Below are 6,000 nucleotides of genomic sequence, written 5' to 3' on the forward strand. Positions count from 1 at the left end.
CCCCTTTCCTCCCAACCCCTCCCCATCATCTCCAATGTATTCAATCTCCATCCGATAACATCCTACATGTACCTTCTAGGCTACATACTTGTCAATACAAATGGGCAATTACAATCTACATCAGCCTGATCTCTGATATTGATCTTATACAGGCTTGTAATAAAAAACGTTTTTTATTAAAAAAAACAAATAAAACGTTTTTTATTGTTTTAAAACGTTTTAAATCGTTTTAAAACATTTTTTTTTCCAACGAACGATGTAATTTTCCTGTAAATCAATTAAATTATACACTTAATACAGTATGATTTAAGCTCTTGATGTTTTAAATACATTTATGGAGTAAGTAAGAGATGACTACAATTTTTGTTACTGAATTTTCAACAGAAAAATTCATATTTTTCCCAAAATTACTAAATCAAGGAAATTGAATGCCGAAAAATTAAGTTGACATTTTATAAGTTTATTCCTCATACATGTAGTCTCAGGGTTTTTTAGTCTTGTCAATCTAGGGGGTGAGAAGAAGTTGCGCTATGTAAGAAAACAACATAATCTATAGAATATAGGCTTTCAAAGCTTAATTTCATTTACTCAATATGCTTTATTTCATTTGAATCAATTATACCAATTTTAAGTAATAATAATGATAATAATAGTCCGCTTTTATATAGCGCTTAATACATTGGAACGATGTGTCTAAGCACTTTACAGATGTATTATTAACCCAGTCATCGGATCAATCAGTCATTCCCGCACACAATGTATGCACATCCTCCACTCCCTGGGTAGTATTCCCGTCAGTCGCTAGTGAGGCGCACACAGTACTGGACAAGCTACAATGATTTTCGCATCCTACCGGGTACCCACAAGTGCATGAAATATAAGTTTGGGTTTAAATCTATAAATATTAGGCCCTTGAACTGCTTATTTCTTTAATTGAGGAATTCTGATCAAATTGTTTTTTTCAATGTTTTTTTTAACTTGTTTTTTTTTTTATTTCTTATGTACAGTTTTGTGGTTACTTTTGGGTTTTTTTTATAGTTTTTTAATGAAAATTATTGGCAATAATTTTCCAATCATTAACAAAAAGCACAAATATTGATACAGATCAAATGTTGGCAAAAAATTTGCATTGGCTTTATACATGAAATCACGATATTGAGCAATTCTGGTCTGACATGCACTTGTGTAATATCATGGAGCTATCAATGTGCTGATAGCTCCATGGTAATATCATAACCGCATATCCATGCATGTATCAAAAAAATAGTCTTGAACAATATGGCGTGGCCCTGCCGTGCTTATGGATTTATCATAGAAATTTTTAAGGGGGCCATTACAGTCCCCTGGGATTGTTAGGGTTAAAGGTCAAATCCACCCCAGAAAAATGTTGATTTGAATCAGTAGAAAAATTTCAAACAAGCGTAATGCTGAAAATTTCATCGAAATCGGATGTGAAATAAGAAAGTTACGACATTTTAAAGTTTCGCTTATTTTTCACAAAACATTTATAACAACTCAGTGATGTGCAAATGAGAGAGTTGATGATGTCCCTCACTCACTATTTCTTTTGTTTTTTTAATTGTTTGAACAATACAATATTTCAATTTATACAGATTTGATAATAATGACCAACTTGACTGAACCAAAAAATGTTAAAACAATTGTAGTTCCAATCATGTTCAGGGAGGAAAAAACTATATTTTACATGACAATGAGAAAAAAACGACATACAAAATAAATAGTGAGTGATGTCATCAGTCCCCTCATTTGCATACCAACCAGGATGCGCATATAACTGTTTTGCGAAATTAAGCGAAACTTTAAAATGTCATCACTTTATTATTTTACATCCGCTTTGATGAAATTTTCAGCATAATACCTTTTTCTTGGGGTGGACTTGTCCTTTAAGGTTTGCTAGCTGATTATCTTATTATAAATTAAACTACTTTTCTTCATCTTTACGAAGCGCAAAGTTTCACCTACTTTAGTGTGTACCTCAAGGTTACAATGTCAGTTATACTGTCTATTTGCAAAATATTATTGTGCTTGTGCAACACTTCCATTTCATTCAAGTACTACTATTACATATTTGAGCTTATTTTTAATAGTGTTTCTTTCCCTGTCTAAAAGTGAGCACAACACTCAAATGCTTGTTAAAATGAGAAATATAGATTGATGTACATAATTGAACAGGAGGAAAGGAACACGACAAAGCAATGGAAAAAGGGAGAAGGGGGGAAAGAGAGAGGAGAAAAAGAGTGGTGTTGAGAAAGAGATTTAGTTAGAAGAAAATAATATACATGTACCACTTAAGAAATAAAAGTATAAAAAAATATATTCATGTAAAATCACATCCATGCATATTCATAACACACAAGTCTATGAGGCGTTTTAAATCACGTTTTTTTTGTAAAAAAAACGGGTGTTTTAAAACGCGTTTTAAAACATGTTTTAAAACACACCGTTTAAAACGTGCCAACCCTGTGCTTATAGTAATGTGTTAATACTGGCCAACCGCTTCCCAATTTCCTTGAGAGTTTATAGTGAGATGATTAGCAGCCCATGGCGTGTTACACTTCCCAATACAATGCCAACCAATATTAGCCCTGCCTCGTCAATCACAGGCACTTGCGAATGGGGATGTTTCTAAACGAATAGCATCCAGTTTTAAGCATTATACACGAATGGAGTAAAATTGAGAAAAATACTTATTTTGGAATGATTACTATGGATCAAGAATAATTAAATTCTATGAATTTAAACTGTTGTTTAAAGCATAAATAATTTTGTGAGCATCAGTTTTCCCTTTAATGGGACAACTGCAAAAAACAAGACATGCTTGAAATGCCTTGAACAATCCAGCCAATACAGAGTAGGCCCTATATGTACATGTAAATGTGTAGTAGACCTATGTAAACAATTGCAGAACAAATATGTCTGTCAACTGCTGTGAAAATAGTATGCAATATAGGCCAATGGCAAAACTTCAGGGACAGAAAATATTTACCCTATCCAATTCAAACTGATCAGGCTTCATGATAAGTACAACTACCTCACATGACAAAGAGCATTAAAATGATATATCAGCTGTCTTTACAATATATTTAATAATGTGCAGTTTAAGAGTTTCATATTACATCAGCTTTGTCTGTATCAAAAGAAAAACAACATTTTTTCAAGTGCCAATATGGCTTGAAGTGGTCTCACACTCTCATTGGCCTTGGGCAAGTCACATTTACATGAGAAGGGAATTACCAATATTCACCAACTCATTATTTCAGGATATGAATTGAATTCCTAAGAATCATTCATTTATCTTTGGAAATGGTTGTATAGGGAATGAGGAATGATAGCGATAATGAAAATGAAAATCCATATTTTACTGTTCGAAATAGACATAAGAAATGAAATACTCTGAAAATTTGTTTTGCCCAATTGATCGTGGACCCGCCAGCCGCTGTGCAGCAACCAGACATTCAGCGTGGGACATTATCAAATTTCTGAATGTTAATCCCACAATACTACAATGATTTGATAACTCCTGTGAACAAAACTTTACTCAAAGAAATTGGTTTTGGTTAATAATAGTTGTTTTGTTGAATGTGTTGAATGTATTAATTGTACTATGTTCGATGTGCAGAAGTGTGTTTGGTTGTTATCATTTACTAGTACTTCCATCTAGGATCATGTAATTATTGTAAACATGTTCAGTTTTGGTCCTTGGACCTTTGCATCATGTATGTATGTTTTAAAACAAATAAATAAATAAATAAAAGATAAAGAGGAATCGCCTTAAACAAAAATGTTATCATTTACAATCAACATATTAAGTTAAAAACTAATAGGCCTATGCTACAGTACTTCATGTGGAATCAACAAACTATACAGTTTAGTTTCCTGTTTCATGGAAGCACGACTTCAGCAAAGTGACACTATGGCTGAACGGTACAGTATGCATAGAGGACCAGTTTACATCTTTATTTATTCTGAAATGGATGAAAAAAGATGATATCTTACCAAGTTTGACATCTCCATCATCAGTCAGCAGAATATTAGCACCCTACATAGAAAGGCAAGTTAATAAAAATAAAATTGTTATTGTTAAACATTTTTTTTTTCAAATCAACTTCATAAAAGTTGTAAAGTAAGGTATCTTATAAAAAAAAACTTTGTAAAAAAAGTACATGTCCAAAACATTGAAACACATACACGACATCATCATTATTGCCCTTGCTTTGAATATTCAAAATCAATCAAAGCATTTAATCAGAATAACAAATAGATTTAACATGAACATTAACTAAAAAGAACTCAAGTTTGAATTCACATGTAAATGTGAAATAAAACAATGCAGTAATCATGAATTTTTCAACATCAAGCTTGCCTATATGTACATTTTTTTGAAGAAAAAAAATCATCCAAACCAATCAGAATAAAAACTGACTGGAAGGGCAACATATCCAATATGATGGAGAAAAGTGAAAAAAAAATCATTTGTTCTTCTAATGACTTCAGTATGAGACATTTTAGGTGATCTACAAAGGTCATGTCCATGGAGACAGCATGTAGTATGTTCTTAATTCCTTTCAGAGTGCATGCGCAGAGACAGGTTTGATCCGTTCTTGGAAAAACCTCTTGATTTGGGTCATGCCCTCAGACTCTGCACAGTTAGGATAATGCCTCAAAATTCATACAGTAAAATCGTCGCCATTGTAACAGCTACTAAAGTTACAGCACTCTATGTGTGATTTCTATTGTAAACTGAGACAGATCTCAAAACATTTACCAGATGATATGTAGGAAATCTGCTTGCATATGACATCACAAATCAAAAGATTAAAATTCTAATAACTTTTTTTATTATTCAATGGATTTTTCTCAAGCCTTTGGCAATATTTATATAATATTGACTGGTCTTGAGGGGAACATCAAATATATTGCCAGCAAAAGAATCATATTGGCCCGAGTCTTTAGACGAGGGCAATATGGGTCTTTTAAGGGCAATATGTTTGATGTTCCCCGAAAGAAGGGCAGTCAATATTTTTATTATCATCCAAATCAGATATCTAGAGCAAAAATCATGATAACAGTGATATCTTTTAAGAATAGAGTTCTGTTGTGTCATGATAATATCAGTGTCTAGGCTCTGCATTTTACCATTATGACGTACTTGCAAGCGCCCAGGTCCAGCGTTGTCTTTATTATGACGTACATGTAGATCGTTGGTGCGCGGAACATTATGAAGCGTATCACTTCATTCGCATCCTAAAAGGCCCGGATGTGAGACCAGGGAAAATACAAAGGTATATTTTGCGTCGTCTCTGCATGCAAAGTCAATACGCGCATTGAGACCGAGGAAGATACAAACAATATACCTATCCCTTCCTGATAATAATAAAATACAGGGAAATACAGTTTTGTAAATGACCAGCTCAGGTGTCTGATACGGGTGATAATTCTTTATATTTTTCTGCTATTTTTACAATGAACTTTTTGTCAGGGTGAAATGAAGTGTCTATCCTGGATAAACCAAAAATCATTATTATAATATTTATTATCCAACCACAAAAATTAAACAAAAACAAATTAAACATCATACACTAGAGCCTATAAAACACATACCAGTACCAAATTGTGAAAAGGGTCAACAACAACAAACAATGTCACATGTATATGTAGTTACATTCTCAAGTAATCAAGAAAGAGGATTCTTAGACAATAACTGCATAATGAATTTTCCCCAACATTTATACTACCATCCCTATATTCATCGACACCCGCCCACCACCACCACCACCACCACCCCTTCCTAAAATTATAATCTCATTATCTCCCAGCACACAGGTGATGTCTTACTTTTAATACCCCTTTCTAAGTTTTATGTGCTTGCAGTGAGCCTAAGACCCCTGTTACATCTGAGAGATTCCCTACCTCGGGCCGGCCTGGGGTCTACCTCGGGTCGGAAAGAAATCAGATGTAAACATCCCAAACCTACCTCGG

The 6,000-nt window shown here is 33.5% G+C and overlaps 1 protein-coding gene across 5 annotated transcripts in view; it reads right to left on the reverse strand.

Moving 5' to 3' along the window:
• LOC129264456 (mitogen-activated protein kinase kinase kinase kinase 3-like) overlaps positions 1–4,068 on the reverse strand; it is a 57,733-nt gene extending 53,665 nt beyond the window's left edge. For all 5 annotated transcript variants that reach the window (XM_064102634.1, XM_064102633.1, XM_054902337.2 and 2 more), the window contains exon 1: positions 4,018–4,068. The gene's annotated coding sequence lies outside the window, so the exon portion shown is untranslated. The remainder of the gene's footprint in view (positions 1–4,017) is intronic.
• Between the last annotated feature and the right edge of the window lie 1,932 nt (positions 4,069–6,000).

Source organism: Lytechinus pictus, chromosome 7 (genome assembly GCF_037042905.1).
Source record: "Lytechinus pictus isolate F3 Inbred chromosome 7, Lp3.0, whole genome shotgun sequence".
NCBI lineage: Eukaryota > Metazoa > Echinodermata > Echinoidea > Temnopleuroida > Toxopneustidae > Lytechinus > Lytechinus pictus.